The sequence below is a fragment of the Sus scrofa genome, chromosome 3 (genome assembly GCF_000003025.6).
Source record: "Sus scrofa isolate TJ Tabasco breed Duroc chromosome 3, Sscrofa11.1, whole genome shotgun sequence".
NCBI lineage: Eukaryota > Metazoa > Chordata > Mammalia > Artiodactyla > Suidae > Sus > Sus scrofa.
The window spans coordinates 59,733,949-59,759,165 of NC_010445.4; the positions used below are offsets into that span (position 1 = coordinate 59,733,949).

A 25,217-nucleotide genomic window follows, 5' to 3' on the forward strand; every position below is an offset into this window, starting at 1 on the left:
GGGAAGTTGAATTAGGATAACTTGTCAAGTGATTGGACAGGGAGAGGGTGACATATAATATGATGCCAGGTTTTCTGGTTTGGAAGTACAGGAGGTCTGAATTTTTTTTGCTTATAATGTTCTGACATCCAATCTGTAGATTTTTAATTTAATTAATTGATTAATTTTATTTATTTATTTTTTGGCTGCATCCACAGCATTTCGAAGTTCCTGGGCCAGGGATTGAAATCCAAGCCACAGCTTCAGCAACACCAGATCCTTAACCCACTGCACTGGGCTGGGATCTAACCCATGCCTCTGCAGTGATCCAAGGCGCTGCACAGACAACCCTGGATCTTTAATCTGCTATGCCACAGCAGGAACTCCTAATTTAATTAAAAAAATTCTTATTTTGGCCATGGGGTGCAGTGGCTTGATGTGTGATCTCCGTTCCCAGACCAGGGACTGAACCCAGGTCATAGCAGTGAAAAGCGCCAAATCCTAATCACTACACCACCAGGGAACTCCTCAATAAGTGGGGTTTTTCCTCATACCCACCAATTCTCTAACCCTCTAGATGCCAGCTGGGTATCCAACAATTCCTTTCTGACACTGTAGTGAGTACCTGGAGTGAGTATCAACTCCCCACAGGTTGAGAATTAGTCTCCCCAAATGGTCTCTACTTCAGATGTCGATAGCAAGACCCAGGTGCCCACCTGTACTCCTGACCAACCAGCTTTACATTGGGAGTTTCTGCAATCGCCTCCTCAGGTTCAGTCATTTGCTAGGATAGCTCACAGAGCTCAGGGAAACACTTGACTTGTATTCATCAGGTTATCCTCAAGGCTATGACTCAGGAACAGCCAGATGAAGAGATGCGTAGGGCAAGGCATTGGGGCGGAGGTGTCAGGGGGCGTCTATGCCCCCTTGAGGTGAGCCACCTCCTAGCACCTCAACGTGTTCACCAACCCAGAAGATCTTTGAACTGCATCACTTAAAAGATTTTTTTGGCAGTTTCATTACATAAGCAAGGTTGGTTAAATCATTGGCCATTTGTCATTAACTCAATCTCCATTTCCCCATTCAATCTCCCTTTCCCCATTCAACCTCCCTTTCCCCATTCAAGGTTGGGGGTTAGGACTGAAAGTTACAACGCTCTAATTACGCCTTTGTCTTTCAGGTGATCAGCACCCATCCCACCTAGGTCTCTCTGAGGGTCCTCATCTGCCAGTCGTTTCATTAGCATCTCAATGACACTCTCATTACTCCGGAGATTCCAAGGGACAGAACTCAAATATATATATGTACACCAAACCAAATATATATGTAGGACTTCCTGTCATGGTACAGCGGAAACAAATCCAACTAGGAACCATGAGGTTGCAGGTTCGATCCTTGGCCTTGCTCAGTGGGTAAAGGATCTGGCGTTGCCATGAGCTGTGGTGTAGGTCGCAGACGTGGCTTGGATCCCCAGTTGCTCTGGCTCTGGTGTAGGTCGGCAGCAATAGCTCCAATTCGACCCCTACCCTGGGAACCTCCATATGCCGTGGGTGCGACCCACAAAAGACAAAGACAAAAAAAATGCATATATATATATATATATATATATGTATTTCTCACCCCTACAAAAGGCTTTGTGCTTTCACAAACCTCAGGGTTTGGTCTGTATAAGGTTCTGAGTCTCTGATCTGATGGTCACCTGCTTGGTTCCAGCTGCTGGCAGCTGTGTGGACATTCCAGATTGAGGATAAAAGCATTAATTAAGACAGGAGATATGAGAAGAAAGCAGATCAGGGAAAGAAGATTGTCCCAGTTATCTATTATGTAGTGACACAAAACAATGACATGTATCATCTTTCATGGTACTAGGGGTTGACTAGCACCCCCATCGCAACTCCTGGGCTGGGCTGACAACCCTCAAGCATGGCTTTTGACTGATCCATTCCTCGTTTTCTTGCATGTCCTGCTCATCTGTTGAATCTCAGTGTTGTGCAGAATGACTCTTTTTTTCTTTATTTATTTTCACAGCCACACCCTCGGCATATGGAAGTTCCTGGAACAGAGATGGAATCTGAGCTGCAGCTGCAACATATGCGGCAGCTGCGGTAACACCGAATCCTTTAACCCAGGGCACTGGGCTCGGGGGTAGAACCTACACCTCTGCAGTGACCCAAGACTCTGCAGTCAGATTCTTAATCCACTGTGCCACAGCAGGAACTCCTAGAATGACTCTTACTGACTTTCCTTAGGGCCTTTGTTGCACCCATATATTTCAGGAATCTTTTCTCTTACTCTTGACAAGGAACTTCTTACCTATATTCAGACCTATGGCTCTGGCCTCTGGCAGTTTGTGAAATAAAGTTTCTCATGTGATCCATGCTCTCTACTCAGAGAAGTCCTGTATCAGGGCTCTTTCTTACATATAACTGAGAGCCTGGCATGCATCGGTTTAAACAAAAAGGGAGTTTATTGACTCACATAAGTGAAAAATCCAGGGAGTAAATCTAACTTTAGCCATGGCTGCCTACCAATGGTAGGACCTTGATTTCATTCCCTGATGATTTAATCTCACTTCCTGCCTTTCTGTTCTCAGCAAGTTCAACTCTATGGTTGTTTTCTGGCTCCCGAACCTACCCCTGAGGTCAAGGGCCAGCAACAGGTTCTTGTGCCCTAGGAGGAATGACTCCTTGGGGTGTTGGGGAAGCAAAGCACAATCACTTTGGGTGGGAGGGCAATGCCCTGAAATCCCACCCAGGTGGAGCTCAGACAGCAAAGTGCCTGGTACCCTACATCTCCTGGGGAATCCTTCTATGTTTGGTGAACATATGGCACCACTGAGCCATGGCTGGGACTTGGGCAGAAGCTACATCCTGGCTTTGTGGTCAGTGTGGCTCCAAAGGGTGATGATGCCTGCTGGCTGAGCCAAGATACTCTAGATGGGAGTTCCCTTTGTGGCTCAGCCGCTTAAGAATCTGACTAGCATCCATGAGGATGCTGGTTCCACCTCTGGCCTCACTCAATGGGTTGAGAATCCAGCGTTGCTGGGACCTGCGGTGTAGGTTGCAGATGCGGCTCCAATCTGGCCTTTCTATGGCTGTGGTGTAGGCTAGCAGCTACAGCTCCAATTTGACCCCTAGCCTGGGAACTTCCATATGCCACAGGTGCAGCCCTAAAAGACAAAAAAAGGAAGAAAGAGATAAAGAAAGAAAGAAAATACCCTAGATGCCTGCAAGGTTTTGGTTTTGATATTTCATTGCTAATCTCTCCAGGGAAATACAGATGAGAAGACAAAACTTCCCAACATGGGAAAATTGTAGAGAGTCAAGAAATCTCTGAAGGTTATTACAGCCTTAGTCCTTATTCTATATTTGCCAATTCTTTTTCCTAAATGGAAACGAGGAGCCCAATTTTTTCTTTTTTTTTCTTTTTCTTTTTGCTTTTTAGGGCCACACCTGCAGTATATGGAAGTTCCCTGGCTAGGGGTGGAATCAGAACAGCAGAGGCAGGTCTACACCACAGCCACAGCAATGCGAGATCCTTAACCCACGGAGCAAGGCCAGGGATCAAACCCGAATCCTCGTGGATACTAGTGAAGTTTGTAACCTGCTGAGCCATGACAGGACACCCCCAATTTATTAATTTGTTCTGTCATCTATAAATATTTATTGTTCAACTACTCTGGTCTAGACTTTGGAGGTACAAAGGTTGAAAAGGTCCAGTCTTAGGTTTGCAGGGTTCACAGGCCAGAGCTGGGGAGACTGACTAAACAAATGATCATCCTGAATCTGATGACTATAAGTAATAAAGGCCTAAAGGGAGAGCTTTGGCAAAAGGGAGCAGCCCTTTCCCCCTGGGGCAGACCCACCTGTGCAGTTTCTCAACACGGTGGGGTTGAAATCATCTGAATTCATGCCTGGACCACGTGCCCTGTATTGCAAAGGAGAGAGTACAGTTGGCATAGATTTTATGTAGGAAAACTAAACAACAACTAGCAACATTTTTCCAGCAATTTCTCTTCCAGGAATGTACCTTCCCTGGTGCAGGTAAGAAACTACATATTACCAGGTTTTTCTACTGCAGTGTTGTTGGTAATAGTGAGGACTGGAAATAACTTTAAGGTTCAATGTTAATAAAAAAGATTGTCTAACCACACCAAGGAAGCCTATGCAATGGTAAAATCGAAGAGGAAGCTCTGTTATGTGCTGATCTGGAACAGTCTCTATGATATACCGAGAAGTGAAATAGCAAGTGTTTGAACCGATTTATAATATGCTGCCCTGTTTAGAAAAAAGGAAAAATTATATCTATTTTTTTTGTCTTTTTAGGGCCGCACCCATGGCATAAGGAGGTTCCCAGGCTGGGGGTCTAATTGGAGCTGAAGCCGCTGGCCTATACCACAGCCACAGCAACGCGGGATCTGAGCCACGTCTGCGACCTACACCACAGCTCATGGCAACGCAGGACCCTTAACCCACTGAGCAAGGCCAGGGATCGAACCTGCAACCCCATGGTTCCTAGTCGGATTTGTTTACCACTGAGCCACGACGGGAACTCTGAAAAACTATATCTACATGTATATATCTATCTATACCTATTTATATAGGTAGATTAGCTCTGGAGGGAAACAAAGGAAACTTACAATTTCACTGGGGAGAGGAATAGCATGTCCAAGGGTGATTTAAGTGTGTACTTTTTACTATTTGAGGTCTAATGTATTTAATGCTTCTTTAAAGCACCCCTCTGCGTACTCCCCACAGCTGAGGCCAAGGAGGAGGATTGCGATTTGTGTCTCTGGGAGGGTTTGCCTGGCTGATCCCATCACAGAGATCCCTTTATCCTCCACCAGAAAGGCCGCCTGGGCCATCTCTCTTCACATTGACATGGCCTGAACTTGCAGTGTCACCAGTAGCTGCTCAACCTAGTTAACTTTCATTTCCTTTTCCACTGCCCAGGAAAGGCTTTGTGCTTTCACAAACCCCATGGTTTGGTCGGTGTCAGGTCCTGAATCTCTGACCTGATGGGCCCCTGGCTGGTTCCAGCAGCTGGCAACTGTGTGGACAATCCAGGATCTCAAGCGCGTTGCTCGCCAGCTGTAGCCATTTGAATTCCGCTGGGTTTGCTCCGTGCTCTGGGGCTGTTCCAGGCATCAACTCTTCCTGGAAAGTCCCCTTTAAAGCCATGTGCTTAAAACTGAAACCAAAGTGTAACAGCCACACAGCCACCACAAATGTGGGTCCAAGTACCTCCTAAATCCTTGCTGATGGTCTCCTTTATTAAGGAGTTCAAGGCCACGGTGGCTTGAGAACCCAGCTCCTGGTAGTTTCTAAATCTAGACTTGTTTTTCTTTTTTCTTTTTGTCTTTTCTAGGGCTGCACCCACGGCACGTGGAGATTCCCAGGCTAGGGGTCAATTCGGAGCTACAGCTGCTGGTCTACACCACAGCCGCAACAACACCAGATCTGAGCTGTGTCTGTGACCTACACCACAGCTCACGGCAACGCTGGATCCTTAACACACTGAGAGAGGCCAGGGATTGAACCCCCATCCTCATGGTTCCTAGTTGGATTCATTAACCCCTGAACTATGACGGAACTCCACAGACTTGTTTTTCTTTCAGGGAGAGATTTTGTCACTTGCCTCACTGTGTCTTTTCTGATTCACATTTTAAATTTAGCCAAGAATTGCAGAACATTAATTTATTTATTTATTTATATTTTGCTTCTTTAGGGCATCACCTGTGGCATATGGAAGTTCCCAGGCTAGGGGCTGAAGCAGAGCTGTAGCTGCTGGCCTACACCACAGCCACAGCAATGCCAGATCTGAGCCACATCTGCAACCTACAGCACAGATATGGCAACACAAGATCCTTAACCCACTGAGAAAGGCCAGGGATCGAACCCACACCTTCATGGATATTAGTTGGGTTCTTAACCCGCCGAGCCGCAACAGGAACTCTGCAGAACACCTTTTAAAGGCAAAAAGAAGCGACACAGTGATCTCTCTCTCTTTCTCTTGAAAACCAAAGAGGAGAGTTGAGGTGCCGACTCTCCTTAGAAACCTTAGGTGGGGGATTGGGGTGTACCTTAAGGGACAGGCAGGTAAAGCAGATGTGAGGAGCCACCTGGGAGTCAGGCAACAGTGGCAGTGGGAGGCACTGTAGAAGCTGTGAGATCCATACTTTATACAGGAGGCAGCTGCTTCCCTGCTTCAGCCCCTATGGGTACATGGCTTTGCTTTTCTTCTTCTTTTTTTTTTACATGAGATTTTTTACCATACATCTTAAAACATTTTGAATGTCCTGATCCAGGGCAGGCCTTCTGGGTACAAGCTCTCTCCCAGGAAAGCTGCTGTATTTTTGCCAGTTTTCTCAAGTGCTCCTCAGCAGGAAGCCTTCAGTTTGGGACTGCCTCAGGATGGCTGCATGATATTTGACCTTTGTCTTGGTCCTTACGGGCTGCTGGAACATAATATAAACTGGGTAGCTTATAAACCATGGAAATTTATCTCCTACCATTCTGGAGGCTGGGAAGTGCAGGTTCATGGATCTGGCAGGTTCAGTGTCTATTGAGGGCCTGCTTCTTCGTTCATGGATGAGAGTCTTGCTATGTCCTCACTTGGAGGAAGGGCTAGGGAACTCTTCCTTCCTTCTTTCCTTTTCTTTTTACAGCCTCACCTGCAGCATATGGAAGTTTTCAGGCTAGTGGGGGTGGAACCGGAGCTGCAGCTGAGGCCCACACCACAGCTACCACGACATTGGAGCTGAGCTGCAACTGTGACCTACACTGAAGCTTGTGGCAATGCCAGATCCTTAGCTCACTGAGCGAGGCCAGGGATCGAACCTGCATCCTCACGGATACCAGCTAGGTTCTTAACATGCTGAACCACGGTGGGAACTCCTGTGTTGTCTTCTTCATAAGGCACTGATATCGTTCATTAGGGTTCCACCCTCCTGACCCAATCACCTCCCAAAGGCCCCCACCTGCTAATACCATCACCTTGGGGGTTAGGATTTCAACATATGCATTTTGGAGTGACACAAGCCTTCTGTCCTTAGAAACCTTGTACCAGACAAGCCCCTGCCCCCATGCCCTGTGGAACCAAAGGCACGAATATGGCATCTCAAGGAGAGGTCAGCCCTGGAAATTTGGATGGTTTTAATATTTGTCTTGGCTGTTTTTGTACTATTTGCTCTGTGTCTCTACTGTGTAGCATTTCAAAACTATTTAAAATTGCTTATGCCTTTTTAGATTGCTTTTTCCCTCATTTACTGTTTTTGGTAGCAGTGGTATTGAGACAGAATTCACATACCCTACAATTCGCCCGTTTATATTGTACAACTCATGGCTTTTAATATATTCACAAAGTTGTGCAACCACTACCGCAATCAGAATGTTTCCATCATCCCCACGAGAAACTCAGCCAGCAGCAACTCCACATTTACTCCCAGGAGAAACATTCCGCAGCCCCAGGCACCACTTTCATTTCCTACAGGTTGTGTGTTCTGGTCACTTCATATGAATACAATTGTGCAACATATGGCCTTTGTGTCTGTCTTTCACTCAGCACAATGTCTTCGAGTTTGATCAGTGTTGTGTCACATATCAGTGCTTTATTCCATTTATTGCCGAATATCATTTCATTGTTTGGATATACTACATTTTGTTTATTTACCAGTTGATGGACATTTGGGTTGCTTTTACTTTTGACTATTGTGAATAGTGCTGCTGTGGATGCTCATGTACAAATTTTTTTATTGCGGTAAAATACAGATAATATAAAATTTACCAGTTTAACCATTTTAAATTATTGTATAATATTTTATTTATTTATTTATTTGGGCAGAACCTGCGGCATATGGAAGTTCCCAGGCTAGGGGTTGAATCAGAGCTGCAGCTGCCAGCCTATGCCACAGCCACAGCCACACCAGATCTGAGCTGCATCTATGACCTACACCACAGCTTTCAGCAAAGCTACGTTCTTAACCCAGTGAGTGAGGCCAGGGATTGAACCAGCATCCTCATGGATACTAGATGGGTTTTTAACTTGCTGAGCCAGAATGAGAACTCCCTTTTTATTTTTTAAAATAAATTTTATTGGCGTATAAGTGACTTATAATGTTGTGTTAGTTTCAGGTGAACCAAAGTGAATCAGCCATATGTATACATATATATCCATTTTTTCTAGATTCTTTCCCCATACAGGCTATCACAGAGTTTTGAATAGATTTCCCTGAACCATCCTTGTTACTGATCAATTTTGCATGTAATAGTGTGTATATGTCAATCCCAACCCACTATTTATCCCTCCCCCCACCATTTCCCCTGTGGTGACCATAAGTTTGGCTTTGAAATCTTTGAGTCTGTTTTGTGAAAAAGTTCTCTTGTACCATATTTTATTAGATTTCACATATTAATGAAATATCTGATATGATATTTATCTTTCTTTGTCTGACATACTTCACTTAGTATGATAACCTCCAGGTCCATCCGTGTTGCTGCAGATGGCATTATTTCATTCTTTTTTATGACTGAGTAATATTCCCTTGTATATATGTACCACATCTTCTTTATCCAGTCCTTTGTTGATGGACATTTGGGTTGCTTCCACGTCTTGGCTATTGTAAATAATGCTTCAATGAACAGTGGGGTGCATGTATCCTTTTGAATTATGGCTTTCTCTGGATAGATGCCCAGGAGTGGGATTGTTGGGTCATGTGGTAGTTCGATATTTAGGCTTTTTTTTTTTTTTTCTGGCCACTCCCATGGCATGTGGAAATTCCTGAGCCAGGGGTTTAACCCAAGTGACAGCTGTGACAATGCTGGATACTTAACTCACTGTGTTACCAGGTAATTCCCTATATTCAGTTTTTTAAGGAACTTCTACACTGCTTTCCACAGTGTTTGCACTAACGTACATTCACTCCAGTAGTGTAGGAAAGTTCCCTTTTTCTCTATATCCTCTCTAGAATTTATTGTGGACTTTTTGATGATGGCTGTTCTGACTGGTGTGAAGTGATACCTCATTGTAGTTTTGATTTGCATTTCTTTAATCATTAGCTATGTTGAGCATCTTTTCACATATTTTTCTGGCCATCTGTCTATTGCAGAATATTTTATTAAATACATAAAATAATTTGCTTATACTTATAGAACTGTATTTTTTCCTACTTTTACAATTTTTGGTAACAAAAAATTATGGTAAAATATACATAAACATAAAATTTGGGAGTGCCCTTCATGGCGCAGTGGTTAATGAATCTGACTAGGAACCATGAGGTTGTGGGTTCGGTCCCTGGCCTTGCTCAGTGGGTTAAGGATCCGGCATTGCCGTGAGTTGTGGTGTAGGTTGCAGACATGGCTCGGATCCTGCGTTGCTGTGGCTCTGGTGAAGGCTGGTGGTTACAGCTCCAATTAGATCCCTAGCCTGGGAACCTCCATATGCCGCAGGAACAGCCCCAGAAAAGACAAAAAGACAAAAATAAATAAATAAATAAATAAATTTAAAAAATTGCCATTTAAAATTACTGTAGAATATTTTATTTTATTATTATTATTTTTTGCTTTTTAGGGCTGTACCTGGGGCATATAGAGGTTTCCATGCCAAGGTTTAAATTGGAGCTATAGCTCCCAGCCTATGCCACAGCCACAGCAATGCCAGATCTGAGCCGTGTCTGCAAACTACACCACAGCTCATGGCAGCACCGGATCCTTAACCCACTGAGCGAGGCCAGGGATCGAACCCCCCACCTCCTGGTTCCTAGTCGGATTCTTTTCCGTTGCACCAGGACGGGAACTCCAACTGCAGAATATTTTAGTAAATGGATAGAATAATTTGCTTACTTTATAGAACTGTCCCTTCCCCTCCCCTGGCTGCACTCACGGCATATGAAAGTTCCCACGCCGGTGATCAAATCCAAGCTGGAGTTACGACCTACATCCCAGCTGCAGCAACTTACTTCGAATCCTTAATCCACTGCCCTGGTCCAGGGACTGAACTGGTGCCTTCACATCAAGAAGCCAGATTAATAACCTACTGCACCACAGTGGGAACTCCCAGAACAATATTTGTTTTATTTCCACTTCTTTAAGAAATTTTTGGTAATTATTTTTTAAATTATGGTAAAAATTACATAAACATAAAATCTGCCATTTTAATAATTTCTAAGTGTACAGTGCAGGAGCAGTGAGTACCTTCATATTGTTGGACAACCACCACCACTACCCATCTCCAGAATGTTTTTTATGTTCCCCAACTGAAACTCTACCCATTAAACTTTAGATCTCTATGCGTTTGACTATTCTTAGTCCCTCACATAAATAGAATCATACAATAGTTATCCTTTTGTGAATAACATTTTATTTCACATAATATCTTCAAGTTTCATTCATACTGTAGCCAATATCAGAATTTCATTCCTTATTTATTTATTTATTTATTTAGCCTTTTCTAGGGCTGCTCCCGAAGCATATGGAGGTTCCCAGGCTAGGGGTCTAATCAGAGCTGTAGCCACCGGCCTACACCAGAGCCACAGCAACACGGGATCCGAGCCACATCTGCAACCTACACCACAGTCTCACGGCAACGCCGGATCGTCAACCCACTGAGCAAGGGCAGGGATCGAACCCGCAACCTCATGGTTCCTCGTCGGATTCGTTAACCACTGCGCCATGACAGGAACTCCGTCATCCCTTTTTAAAGGCTGAATAATACTTCATTGTACATATACACCAAATTTTGTTTAAGCATTCATTATGTACATGTTTTTAGGTGGACATATGTTTTTATTTATCTTGGGAATATACCTGGGAGTAGAATCTCTGGGTATCATAGTAACTCTCTATTTAACCATTTGAGGGCCTGCTAGACTATTTTCAAAGGGGCTATACCATTTTACAACCCCATCAGTGGTGTATGAGGGTTCCAATTTCTCCATATCCTCGTCAATGCTTGTTATTACCTATTAAAAAAAATGATACCCAGCCAGTGGGTATTCTATTTACTTTTGTAAATATTTGGAATACCTCAAAAGGCACAAATGAGAAAATGAAAGCCACCCAATGAAGATTAAAACTACAATGAAGTACCACCTCACATCGGCCATCATCAAAAAGTCTACAAATAACGAGTATTGGAGAGGGTGTAGAGAAAAGGGAACCCTTCTACACTGTTAGTGGGAATTTAACTCGGTGTAGCCACTATGGAGAACAGTATGGAGGGTCCTTGAAAAGCTAAAAAGAGAACTACCGTATGATCTAGCAATCTCACTTCTGGGCATATATTCAAAAAAGATGAAAACTCTAATTAAAAAAGGTACAGGCATCCCAATACTCATAGCAGCACTATTTACAATAGCCAAGACATGGTAGCAATCTAAATGTCCATCGACAGATGAATGTGGTACATATATATTTTATATTTATATGCATATATTTATTTGTATTTGTTTAAATATAAATATATTTTACTTGACCATAAAAAAGAATGAAATAATGTCATTTGCAGCAACATGGATGGACCTAGAGCTTATCATACTTAGTAAAGTAAGTCTGACAGAGAAAGACAAATATATGATATGGCTTATATGCGGAATCTTAAAAAATGATACAAATGAACTTGTTTATAAAACCAAAATAGACTTAGACATAGAAAATAAACTTATGATTACCAAAGGGAAAGTGGAGGGAGGGGTAAATTGAGAATTTGGGATTAACAGATACACACTGCTGTATATAAAATAGATAAACAACAAAGACCTACTGTAGAGCACAAGGCACTATATTCAATATTTTATAATAAGCTATGATGGAAAAGAATTTTAAAAAGAATATATATATACATATATATTTGCATCACTGAATCATTTTGCTATACACCTGAAACATTGTAAATCAAGTATACTTCAAACAAACAAAAAAAACAAGCCACCCATAATCCTGCCATCTTACCAGAGATATACAGCCACGCCAGAAGTGAGCTATATCTGTGAACTACACTGCAGGTTGAGGCAACTCTGGATCCTTAACCCACTGAGCAAGGCCAGGGATTGAACCTGTATCCTCACGGACATTATGTCAGGTTCTTAACCTGCTGAGCCACAACAGAAACTCCCTCTTTTTCCCTCCTTATTTATATTTTCCATGTTATATGTTGACACAGTCGTCGTTAAGAATATGATAACAGGAGTTCCCGTCCTGGTGCAGCGGAAATGAACCCGACTAGGAACCATAAGGTTTTGGGTTTGATCCCTGGCCTCACTCAGTGTGTTAAGGATCTGGTGGTTCTGTGAGCTGTGGTGTAGGTCGCAGACACAGCTCGGATCTGGCGTTGCTGTGGCTTTGGCATAGGCTGGCGGCTGCAGCTCTGACTCAACCCTTAGCCTGGGAACCTCCATATGCTATGAGCGTAGCCCTAAAAAGATTAAAAAAAAAAAAAGAATATGATAACATGATAACAGGCATTAGAGAAAGAATGTAAAATCAAGGCTAGGAGCTGGCATTTTCATGGCTTCCACCCCAAGCCTATGGGCCAGTGCCTTTCCGACATCTGCCCCCTGAAGTTAGAACCTGATTCTTTCCTCTGCTCACATATTAACACCATCAGAATAGCCAGCAGCAATAGGAGCAAAGCAGTTAAGAGCCTCCAGGGGGGGCTCCTGGGAGCTGTATTCTACCCTCCCTTCTTCCTCTTCTCAATAATGTCCTTCCTAACAATCTGGGCCAGCTTCAGAATGGAAAGCTCTGGAAGCACAGCCTCTGCTGCAGAGTGTAGAAAGACCAGCTTTCTCTCACAGGTGAAAAGATGCCTCTCACACTGAAATAGATAGAAGTGGGCCCAAGGGGCAGAAGTGTCACCAGAATGAAGGGCCCACATTTCCATGAATCTAAAACTCAAGCTGTAATCTCCAGTAGATGTTCCCCAACTCTTGACTGGTTTAAAACTGGCACTCTGGAGTTCCCTGGTGGCTCAGTGGGTTGAGGATCTGGCATTGTTACTGCTGTAGCTTGGGTCGCAGCTCTGGAGAGAGTTCAATCCCTGGCCTAGGAACTTCTGCATGCTGAAGGCGTGGCAAACAAAACAAAAGAAAACAACTAACCCAAAACTGGCACCTTAAGCCAGAGGTTGGCAAACTCTGGCTTGCTGGCCAAATCCAATCTGCTACTTGTTTTTAGAGGACCTGCAAGGTTGGAATGGTTTTTACTTCTTCTTTTTTTTTTTTTTGGCCACAACCGCAACATACGGAAGTTCCTGGTCTGGGGATCAAATCCGAGCTGCAACTGCAGCAACACTGGATCCTTAACCCTATGCATCACCATCACAGTGGGAACTCTGGTTTTTACATTTTTAAGGGTTGAATAAACATCAAAGGAAGAATAATATTGCAGAATTTGTGAAAATTATATACAAGTTAAATATGTGTTCATAAATACAGTTTTATGGGAACACAGCCACACTTGTTCATTTACGTAGTGTCGGTGGCTTCTGCCCTACAGCTGCAGAGGTGAGTCATTGGGATAGAGACCATGTGTCCTCGTCTGCTGTCTGTCCCTTAACAGGTGGCTGACCCCTGACCTAAACATTTGAATTACTTTCCATGCCATCTTGCAGGAGTTCCGCAAACACCTTGGGGTGGAGAGGGGCACTAGGGGGCAGCATTGCTCAAAGCGGGGCTGGCCAGTGGTTCCCGCAGGGTTGAACGGATGTTAATTTTGGCCAGGGCAGCAGAGTTCAACCACCTTGGTACATTTTGATGAAAACCATTTCAGCCAAGTCCTTAGAGTAGCACTTTGAGGCCTCCTCTGCTTTACAGGAATGTAAAACTACCTTCTGCGGAGAATCCTGGCTCTTCCAGCAGGTATTGCCTTGGAGAAGAGCTAGGTCCCCTTTGTGCTTTCCCTTGGCTGATGGTCAGTGCCTGGAAATCCTAGGATTAGTCTCCTTAATGGTATGTGTTTTCTTCTACACAGCCCAACTTCGTAGAAATGGGGCAGCAGTGTACATTTGCTTTAGTTCTACTGCCCATTTCCTGCACTCTCCAAACCACCATCATCCCTACCAACACCTCCACTCTATGATCCCTGCCATTACCACCGTCACTATCACCAGCATTACCCTCACCATTCCTACTACCAATATCACCACCACCACTTCCACCACCACCTCCCACCACCTCTATAATCCCTGCCACCCTGCCATCCCCTGCATCCACTACCATCACTATCACCAGCATTACCCTCACCAGCACCATTCCTGTCACCAATACCCCACCATCACCCCTACTCCCACCACTACCACCTCCACCACCACCACTTCCACCACCACCATCACTGCCACCTCCACCAGCACCACCACCTCTATCACCACTATCCTCATCGTCTTTGCTACCACCATTCCCACCACCGTAATCACCAACACCAACGCCATCACTCTCATCACCACTTGTTTCTTAGCATGTAATCCAGTGGATTGAGCTATAAGCTCTGTTACATTATGTAAAGGCTCAGTTAGGTTTTTACCCTAGGACCCTCCTTGTTTGGTTTCATTTTTTGAGTTTCTAGTAAATCTCATACACAAGTCATCTTCATGAGAAACTCCAGGATAGAGGTTTTTCTGGTCTTGGGACTAAGAATAGCTATATTTCTTTGGATTCAGGAGTTTGCCTTTATATTAACAGACATTGCAAATTGTATAACTAATCAGATATTTCTTTTCACACAGGATGCTAGGAAGCCTGGAGCATCATACAAAGCCCACCTAGCAAGAATTGAGTTTCTTAAGCTCTGAATCCTTCAGCCCCATTCTGGGCTTCACTTTGGCTCCATCTTATTTTTGCCTCGGTTTTTTTTTTTTTTTCCTGTGCCTGTGGCATGTGAAAATTCTTTGGGCCAGGGATTGAACCTGTGCCACAGCAGGGATCTGAGCCACAGCAGTGACAATGCTGGATCCTTGAACTGCTGAGCCACAGGGAATGTCCTCAGTTAATTTCTCTTTGGTTCTAAGCCTATAAACCACCTTAAACCCTTTCTGGAACAACATAGAAGTTAGATGGGTAGGTGCATATCACATAATTCTCCCTCATACGTAAGTTGAAGAGTCTGAGTTGTAAATGATGTGGGAGATTCCTGGATGTCGCACAATGAAACCAAACCTGTCTGCATGAAGGCATAATTTTTTTTTTTTTTTTTTGCTTTTTAGGGCCACACCTGCAGCATATGAAAGTTCCCAGGCTAGGCATGGAGTCAGAGCTGCAGCTTCCAGCTTACAACAATATGGGATCTGAGACACGTCTGTGACCAACACAGCAGCTCATGGCAACAGCGGATGCTTAACCCACTGAGGAGGCCAGGGATGGAATCCACAACCTCATGAGTACTAGCTGTGTTTGTTACCTCTGAGTCACACTGGGAACTTGCTGAATGCATAATTCTGATCTCCTGACAGTAATTGCTTCTTATCTCTGCCTTCATAGCAGTGGAGGCATCCATTTATTCGACACATATATACTGAGTATTTGCTTTGTGCTGGTCACTGCTTCAGTGCTGGGGAAACAGCAATGAGCAAAAGAAAAAAAACAAAACAAAACTCTGCCCTCATTGCCCTTGCATTCTAGTGGTGTGATGGGAAAGTCCCTGAAAATGGAATTCCATCTCTACAGATTAATAGTTGGGTGCCTTGGGGGAAAAAAAATCACTGAACCTTTCTGGGCCACATTTTTCTCATTAGGAAATTGGGGGAGTTCCCACTGTGGTGAAATGGGATGGGCATTGTCTCTGCAGTGCCAGGATGAAGGTTTGATCCCTGATCTCAGTGGGTTAAAGGATCTGGCATCTGCACCTGCAGCATAGGTCGAAACTGCAGCTCTGATCTGATCCCTGGGTGGGGAAATCCGTATGCCAGAGACAGCAAAAAAAAAAAGAAAAAGAAAAAAAAAAAAAAAAGGAAAAAGAAAATCAGGAGTTCCCATCATGGCTCACTGGCTAATGAATCCAACTATGAACCATGAGGTTGCGGGTTCGATCCCTGGCCTCGCTCAGTGGGTCAAGGATCCGGCATTGCCATGAGCTGTGGTGTAGGTTGTAGATGCGGCTTGGATCCTGAGTTGCTGTGGCTGTGGTGTAGGCCAGCGGCTACAGCTCTGATTAGACCCCTAGCCTGGGAACCTCCACATGTCACGGGTGCGGCCCTAGAAAAGACAAAAACAAACAAACAAACAAAAGGAAAATCAGGGATGACATCTAATGTGTGGTACTATATTAAGAGTAAATAATGTAAATAAATGTCATTCAGTGAAACCCACACAAGGGGAGGCAGTGAACCACAGTCCTTAGGAGTATGGCCTCTGGTGTCAGATTCCTGAGTGTGACCTCGCTTAACAAATTACTTAACCTCTCTGTGCCTCGGTGTCCTTAATTTTAAAAATTGGGATAATAATGGCACCTCTCTCATAGGATTGTGAGGACTAAAAGAGTTAATCAATGGAAAAACTAGCGCATAGTAATCACCCAATTAAAGTTAACTATTCCACATTACATTGAGGTTTTTATCCCATGTTTCTGTTTTTCCATCCACTCAAAAGACAGTAAGTACAATCGTTACATTTATTATAATATATAATATATAGAATCATTATATATAATATGTAATTATATATAATGAAATTATTACACATATAATGATATACATAATGATATGTAAGTATATACAATTATTATATAATCTACAATCAGGGTTGTATTCAGGGTAAGGAAAGTTTGATAATTAAGTCACATTTCAAGTACCAGGTGTGAAAGGGAGGCTGGGAATGGGTGTGGGATGGGGTGGGATGAGGGTGGGTAGATCTGTCCACACCTAGAAGCTTCTGCATTCTGTAGCAATCTGTTCAGACCATCTTGTTACCAAAGATAGCAAAGGTGTTTAACTAATTTTCCTTCTCCACTCTTTTTGCATATCAGAATGTCATTTGGAAGAACTGCTGCTCCTGGGTAGAAGGTGTGATCCAGGAAACCTTTTTTTCTTTTTTTTTTTTTTTTTGGTCTTTTGATCTTTTAGGGCTGCACTTGTGGCATATGGAGGTTCCCAGGCTAGGAGTCCAATCAGAACTGTGCCTACCCCACAGCAACATGGGACCCGAGCCACATCTACAACCTACAACATAGCTCAGGGCAACGCCGGATCCTTAACCCACTGAGCAAGGCCAGCGATGGAACCCATGTCCTCATGGATGCTAGTCAGGTTCACTAACCACTGAGCCACGAGAAGAAGTCCCAGGAAGGCATTTCAGATGCTGGTTTAACAGGCACCTCTGACTCTGTGGCTACACACCCTATTTCAAGGGAGAAAGCATTAAAGGGCTGTTCTTGAAAAGATATTTTTTTCTTTTCTCTGAGGAATTTTTGAAAGTTATAATGGATGCTTTTGATGAGAAAGGAGTGCTGAAGAGCAGTAAATGGGAGAGATCATCTTTAGCCCCAAGGCTGGAACAAGGCAGGTTCAGCTGGTCTTTGTGGGTGTGAATCCTAACCCACAAACTTAGCTGCACAAGAAATGTAATTTTTGGAAATTCCCATTGTGGCTCGGTGGTCACAGCCCGATAGTTTCCATGAGGATGCGGGTTTGATCCCTGGCCTGCATCAGTGGGTTAAATGATTTGCCATTGCCATGAGCTATGGTGTAGGTCACAGACGTGGCTCGGATCCCACATTGCTGTGCCTGTGGTACAGGTTTTTGTGTACAGAGAAGTTTTCAACTCAATTGAGTCAATACCTAAGAGTGTAACTGCCGGATCACCTAGTAAGACTATGTTTAGTTTTTTTGTTGTTGTTGTGTTTTTTTTTAGGGCCGCACCCATGGCATGTGAAAGTTCCAGGCAAGAGTTTAGGGATCGAATCAGAGCTGAAGCCGCTGGCCTATACCGCAGCCACAGCAACACCAGATCCAGCTGCATCCATGAGCTACACCACAGCTCATGGCAACACCAGATCCTTAACCCAAGCCAGACCAGCAATTGAAGCTGCATTCTCATGGATACTAGTCGGATTTGTTACCTCTGAGCCACAATGGGAACTCCCTATGTTTAGTTTTGTAAGAAACTGTCAAATGATCTCCAAAGAGGCTGTACCTTTTGCATTCCCACCAGCAGTCAATGAGAGTTTTTGTCACTCTGCATTCTCACCAGCATTTGGTTTTGTCAGGTTTGTTTGTTTATTTATTTATTTACTTATTTTTTAAGGCCACACCCTCAGCTCATGGAAGCTTCCAGGCTAGGCGTCAAATCATGGTTGTTTAAGGGTTGCTTTAAGTGGGCGGGCATTGGTAATGGAGAATGATTGGGGTTATTTCACAATGGTTACTCTTCCCCTCTCCCTCCATAAAACATGAGATTTTTCCTGAATCTTTAGTGTGAGAACCACATGGGGTTCCTGGTGGTAAAAACCCATGAAAATGTGTGGGCCCCAAGATTGGAGCAGGGGCTTCTTCCCTCAAACTAGTCCACACTTGGCTTCCAGGCATACATCAAAATAACTGCTGGTTTCCTACAGTGTCTGGCTCCAGCAGCCTCTGCTTGACTTTGAAGGTTTCTGCTTGCCTTTCATCATGGAGATTAGCCCTACCTGTCCTCAAATTTTTTTTTTTTTTTTTTTTTTTTTTTGTCTTTTTAGGGCCATACCCGCAGCACATGGAGGTTCCCAGGCTACAGGTCTAATCGGAGCAGCAGCTGCTGTCCTTCACCACAGCCACAGCAACTTGGGATCTGAGCTGCATCTGTGACCTACACCACAGCTCATGGCAATGCTGGATCCTTTACCTACTGAGCCAAGCCAGGGATCAAACCCACATCTTCATGGATACCAGTCAGATTCATTTCTGCTGAGCCAGGAAGGAAAATCCCCATCCTCAATTTTTTGATGGATCTAAGAAAAATTGTTAATTTTCAGTTTGTTTTAGATTTTTCTTGTTGTGAGGATGGGGATGACAATTTCCAAGCTGTCTGCACATTGTAGCTGAAACTGGAAGACTTCGTATTTTTCAATGAAAACACTCAAACATATGTGAAATAACAGAGAACAGAAAAAAATCCCCATACACTCATTGCTCAGATTCAGTACATGAGCCTCTCCCTGCATTTGTTTTGTCTATCTGTCCCACCTTTTCATTTCTCTTATTTTGGTCTCTGCTAAAGTAGTTTAATGCAAATGCCAGACATCAGTCCATTCCTACACACATTAGTATGCAGCTCTTAAAAAAAAAAAAAATCAGTTTTTATGTTTGTTGCTTCGTTTTGCTCATGGATCTTTGGTAATTTTTCTTTTATTTTTAGGGCCACACCTGCAGCATATGGAGGTTCCCAGTCCAATCGGAGCTACAGGTGCTGGCCTACACCACAGCCACAGCAACATGGGATCTAAGCTATGTCTGCGACCTACACCACAGCTCACGGCACCTCCCTGAGAGAGGCCAGGGATCGAACCCGCATCCTCATGGATACTAGTCGGGTTCGTTTCCACTGCACCCAACGAGAATTCCAGAAAAAATTTTTTCAAAGTATAGTTTATTGACAATGTTGTTTTAATTTCTGCCACACAGCAAAATGATTCAGTTATACGTATATATACATTCCCCCCCCTTTTTTGGCCATGCCGGGGGGCATGCAGAAATTCCTGGGCCAGGGATCAAACCTAAGCCACAGCATCGACCCACGAACACTGAATCCTTAACCCACTGTGCCATCAGGGAACTCTCTAATTTTTTATATTCTTTTCCATTATAACTTATCATAGGACATTGACTATAGTTGTCCCTGCTACACAGTAGCACCTTGTCCATCCCTCCTGTGGACAATGGCTTATACCTGCTAACCCCAAACTCCCAGTCCATCCCTCTATCTCCCCCCTCCCCCGCCCTTAGCAACCACAAGTCTGTTCTTTTTGTCTGTAAGTCTGTTTCTGTTCCATAGATGAGTTCATTTGTGTCTTATTTTAGACTTCACATATGAGTGATATCATGTGGTACTTGTCTCTCTCCTTCTGACTTCCCATAGTATGATAATCTCTACTTATATTCATATTGCTGCAAATCACCCCAGCATGTTTTTACTCCTTTTTTTTTTTTTTTTTAAAGCATTTGCTGCCACTTTGGGGGGTGGGGAGGAGGAAATCTATCTGCATTCTTTTTTTTTTTTTGTCTTTTGTCTTTTTTGTTGTTGTTGGTGTTGTTGCTATTTCTTGGGCCGCTCCCGCGGCATATGGAGGTTCCCAGGCTAGGGGTTGAATTGGAGCTGTAGCCACCGGCCTACGCCAGAGCCACAGCAACGCGGGATCCGAGCCGCGTCTGCAACCTACACCACAGCTCACGGCAACGCCGGATCGTTAACCCACTGAGCAAGGGCAGGGACCGAACCCACAACCTCATGGTTCCTAGTTGGATTCGTTAACCACTGCGCCACGACGGGAACTCCTCTATCTACATTCTTGGTGGACTCCGTTCCTTTGTTTCTGCTGGCACCTTATCAGTGCTTGTCCACTTTGCCATTAGCTCCTGGCCAAAGCAGCCTTTGGACACCAACATTTGCTTTGTTTTCTGACTGTCCGCTGCATCTGTTTGTCCCCTTTTGTGACCTGAACACAACTCTCATATCCACCTATGTCCCCTCCTGTTCCAATCTGGGTATTTCATTCCCTTGCTAATCACTTACTCATGAATTCAAACAACCTCTTATTTGCCAGCCTCTGAGTACACATACATATATATGTACACACCCTTTATGGCAGAATAGATTTAAGGTGACTTTAAAAAATACTTATAGGAGTTTCCACTGTGGCTCAGTGGGTTAAGGATCTGGCATTGCCACAGCTGTGGCAGAGGTTGCAGCTGTGGCTGGAATTCCATCCCTGGCTTGGGAACGTCCATGTGCTGTGGGTGTAGCCAAAAATTTTTTTTCCAGTGCAACAAATTAAAAAAGAATAAACATTGGCCAGGGAGAGAATTGCAAGGAGCACCAAACACAAATATTCCATGCAAATTTATAATCCTTAATTAAAAAAAGATCTAAGCTCTGTGGCAACTTTTACCAAGAGCTTGGGGAGAGGTCTTTGGCCACAGACCTGCGTTCCTCAAAAAGCTTTCAGATCTGTAGTCCCGTCTAGTGGTGGTCAGCAGTAAAGGATCAAAAGGACCCAGGTGTCTGGGTTTGGGACTCTACCCATTCAGATCAGGCTTGTGTTGAGAGGTGCCCAATACAAGTGTGTGATGTGGGTGGAAAGGCAGCTTTGGAAAGGAGGAAGACAGACCCACAGGAGACCCTGCTGAAGCCCCAACGGCTGCATTACCTCCCTCTTTTAAGGATCCTCTGAAAGCCCCTCCAGGAATGCTGCATCTCTTTCTACTTCTCTTAAATGCTTCTCGAGCTTAAAGGTAAACAAGCTGTAGAGTCCTGACCAAGAATCATGCAGGGATCTGGTAAGGGAGCTCCCTGGAAGATAGCGCACCTCTCAAGAGCCCAGGCTTAATCTGAAGTTGAGTCAAAGCAGAAGGAAGATTTTTCGGAGTTCCTGTGTGGCTCAGTGATTACTGAATCCGACTAGGAACCATGAGGTTGCAGGTTCGATCCCTGGCCTTGCTCAGTGGGTTAAGGATCTGGCGTTGCCGTGAGCTGTGGTGTAGATCGCAGACGCGGCTCAGATCCAGCGTTGAGGCGGCTCTGGCGTAGACAGGTGGCTACAGCTCCGATTCGACCCCTAGCCTGAGAACTTCCATATGCTGTGGGAGCGGCCCTCAAAAGGCAAAAAGACAAAAAAAAAAAAAAAAAAAAAAGAAGGAAGATTTTTCCAGGCAAAGAACTCATAAAGGATCCTGCAGCCCCAACCTTCCTTCCAGTGTGAAGTATTTGGGGAACATGGAGGAAGTCAACTGTGGCCAGAAGGAATGTTTTAAATTCGTTCTGGTCTGGTGTGGCCTTTAGACACCGCACTACTCTGGAATTTTTTCTGCTTTGCTCAAGACAAAGAGCAAAATATAAAAATGTGTTCCAATTCTCTTGTTGCCACTCCAGTAATGGACACCAGATGGCGCTGGTTTCCCTCCTCTAAGGTCTTCGGTCGTCCACACTGTAGCCACTACCCTGCCCTGTGTACCTGGGCTTGTGGCTGCTACAGGCTGGTGGTTTGAGTTCCTTCGTGTCCCTCCAAACATGCATGAGTGAAGTCTGCTCTCCCTCTAAAATAGCCAGTGTTTCCATGAGAGAGGACAGAGCCCCAGAGAATGGGGTGTCCTGGGCCAGGAACAATCTTTGAAACGGGGGTGGCTCAAGTGGCATTAATCTAAGCAAGAACCGCGAAGCTGACCCTGCAGTAAGTGCTGTGCTCCCTTTCCTTGGGAGCCTGGGCACCTCATACCGTGACAATGACGACGGTGGGGAGGCACCTCACCCCCCCCCATAGCATCCAGTAAGAGGCAAGGGAGGTGGATGGCACACCCCTCTTGCCACTGGCAGGCATGCCTCTCTCTTCTGCCAGTTCCCAGGTGTCCTATTAAGAACCCCATGGCTTTTCATGGTCCTAAAGGCACATGCATCAGGGTTGGGGAAGTGATGCATGAAGAGAAGTTGGGCATAGCTTCAGTTACAGGGGGTGGTGGGGACTGGTAAGGTCTGGTGAGAACACTAGCTCCTCTTGAAGGCATTCCAACTCAGAATTTCTTTTTTATTTCTTCTTTTTCTTTCCTTTTTCTTCTTCCTCTTCTTCTTCCTCTTCTTCTTTTTCTCCTTCTCCTTCTTTTTTTCCAGCCACACCCCCAGCATAGGGAAGTTCCTGGCCAGGGATCGAATCCCCAGTGGCAGCTGAGACCTACATGGCAGAGCTGTTGGCAATGCCAGATCCTTAACCCACTGCCCCCCCACAACCCTCTCACATCAACTCCATCACCACCCTACTGCCATCCCCACCACTCCTGAGCTGGGGATGGAACCCACCTCCCCAGCAACCCCAGCCACTGCAGTGGGATCCTTAAACCTACTGTGTCACAGTGGGAACTCCCCCACCTCAAAATTTCTTAGAACACTGTGTTGAACTAACAATATATCTGCAAGCTACTTAGGTTTAAAATGTCTGGCCTGGGATAAAGCCCTAACTCCCCACATGGCTCCAGGGACCCTTCACTGCTACTCCCGCCCTCCTTTTCCAACCCCATCCCCATGCACTTAAGCTCTAACCAGACCCAAAATACCAAGCCCCTCTGCAACCTTTGCCCTGGGCCCATGCCCTTTGTCCAGAAGGCCTTTTCTCTCTTCCCTCACCTCTTCCACCGTCCAGCTCAGGAGTGCCCTCTCTCCATTGGCTTGTGGGTCCCTAGCAGGCTGGGACAGGACCGAAGCACGTTTCACCCTCAGGAGTAACTTCGCTTGGGATTCTGTGAGAATGGCGCCCCGGGGCGTCCCGCGAGTTGTGTAACGCCGCCGCCGCCGCCGCCGCCAGGCACGGAGCGGACACTCAATGTGACATCAGTTACCCGAGGTCACGCTCTCTGTGGACGCCTCCACGGCCTCCCGCCAGATGGCGCTCGTCCGCTCCACGGGGGCCCCGCGTTCGTCTGCGGATAACCAGGGAGGCAGGTGTGCGCACGCGTGGGCGGCGCTCTTGGCTCTTTGCTCCACTTGGCCCTGGACCCCTGAGTACAGTAGAGGCCGGCGTTGGGGGTGCGTCCCACTCCATTCTACCCCATGGCTGATCCTGAGCCCCCTGCGGCTCAGTTCCGTCCCACGTGTTCGGTATTGACTCAAGACATTGCTACCTGAGTCATCAGACTCTTATGATGCTGGAGTGGAAAATAACAGCCCTGAGAGTCCCACTTGCCTAGACCTGCCCGGATCCACCTGTGGCATCTGGGCTTGGGGAAGCCATGGACTAAACCTGGCATCTGGGTCAGCCAGGCAAACAGCACCCCCACCCCCGCCTCGCCCCGCCCCAGAGTGTAACCAAGAGGTTCTGGCAAGATCTCCCTTAGCTCCCTGAGCCTCTGAGCAGAAGGCAGGGGTGGGGTGGGGGTGGGTACTGCCATCAGCCAAGGGAGGGCTTCTGACAGCCTGGCACCTCCAGGGGAGGTGGAACAGCCTTGGCTAAAGGGTCCTTCATCTGCCTTGTGTCAATAATAAGTAAGGCTGCTCGAATTTCTGAAAAGAGGGGACTAGGCAGCAATCTGTTTGGAAGAGGGTGGTCTGTGGTGTGGGAATGAAGCACCTACAGACTTGCTTCGTGTCTAGTAAGAACACTGTTTTGTTTTTCCTCTTTTTGCCTTTTCTAGGGCCGCTCCCGCGGCATATGGAGTTCCCAGGCTAGGGGTCGAATCGGAGCTGTAGCTACTGGCCTAAGCCAGAGCCACAGCAAATGCTGGATCCCAGCTGCATCTGCGGCCTACACCACAGCTCAGGGCAACGCCCGATTGTTGATCCACTGAGCAAGGCCAGGGATCGAACCTGCAACCTCATGGTTCCTAGTCGGATTCGTTAGCCACTGTGCCACGACGGGAACTCCAAGAACACTGTTTTTTACAGCTTAATAAAAAGAGCAACTTTTTCTAAAGATGTCTTTATTTCATTTCTATGAGGGCATCATTATAAGTGTTTATTTTATTTAGGAGTTTGATAAAGATTGTAGTGGGGCAATCATCCCTTGGTACAAATGATGTCCTGGGTGACAGGTGTGTTGGTGAGCAGAGCAGAAGGGAATGACACCGGCAGGTGTTGGGGGAGAGGTTGGGGGAGAGGTGGGGTGGGGAAGGTTCTAAAGACCAATGAAGGAGAGATTTTGTGGACTGACCCCAAAAGAAGAGAAGAGGGAGGAAGTGACAGGACTTTCAGTTTCTCTCAAGGTCTGGACTAGAGATCTCTGACTAATTTATCTCCCATCTTATTCAAATCTTACTCAGTTTCCACCAGTAGAGTTTTGGGTGGTGTTCTGTACATTTTTTGCTGAATATTTTCTTAAACATATTTTGTTCTGGTTTGCTGTTGCTTAACAAATGACTCCAAAACTAGGGGCTTAAAACAACTACTTTGCTGTATCTCCTGTGGTGTGTAGATCAGGGAAATTTTTTTAAAGATTGTGGTAAATTGTGCATAAGGTAGAATTTCCTGTTTTAACTTTTTTTTTTTTTTTTTTTGCTTTTTAGGGCCAAACCTTGGCTTATGGAGGTTCCCAGGCTAGGGGTGGAATAGGAGCTACAGCTGCCGGCCACGGCCACAGCCACAG

General features: G+C 45.2%; 1 long non-coding RNA gene across 1 annotated transcript; it reads right to left on the bottom strand.

The window, feature by feature from the left end:
- Positions 1,612 to 23,476, bottom strand: LOC102158774. The gene is made up of 3 exons (XR_298235.3): positions 23,267 to 23,476; positions 3,845 to 3,906; positions 1,612 to 2,032 (listed from the first exon to the last, which is right to left on the bottom strand). It is a non-coding gene; the product is annotated as an uncharacterized LOC102158774 (long non-coding RNA).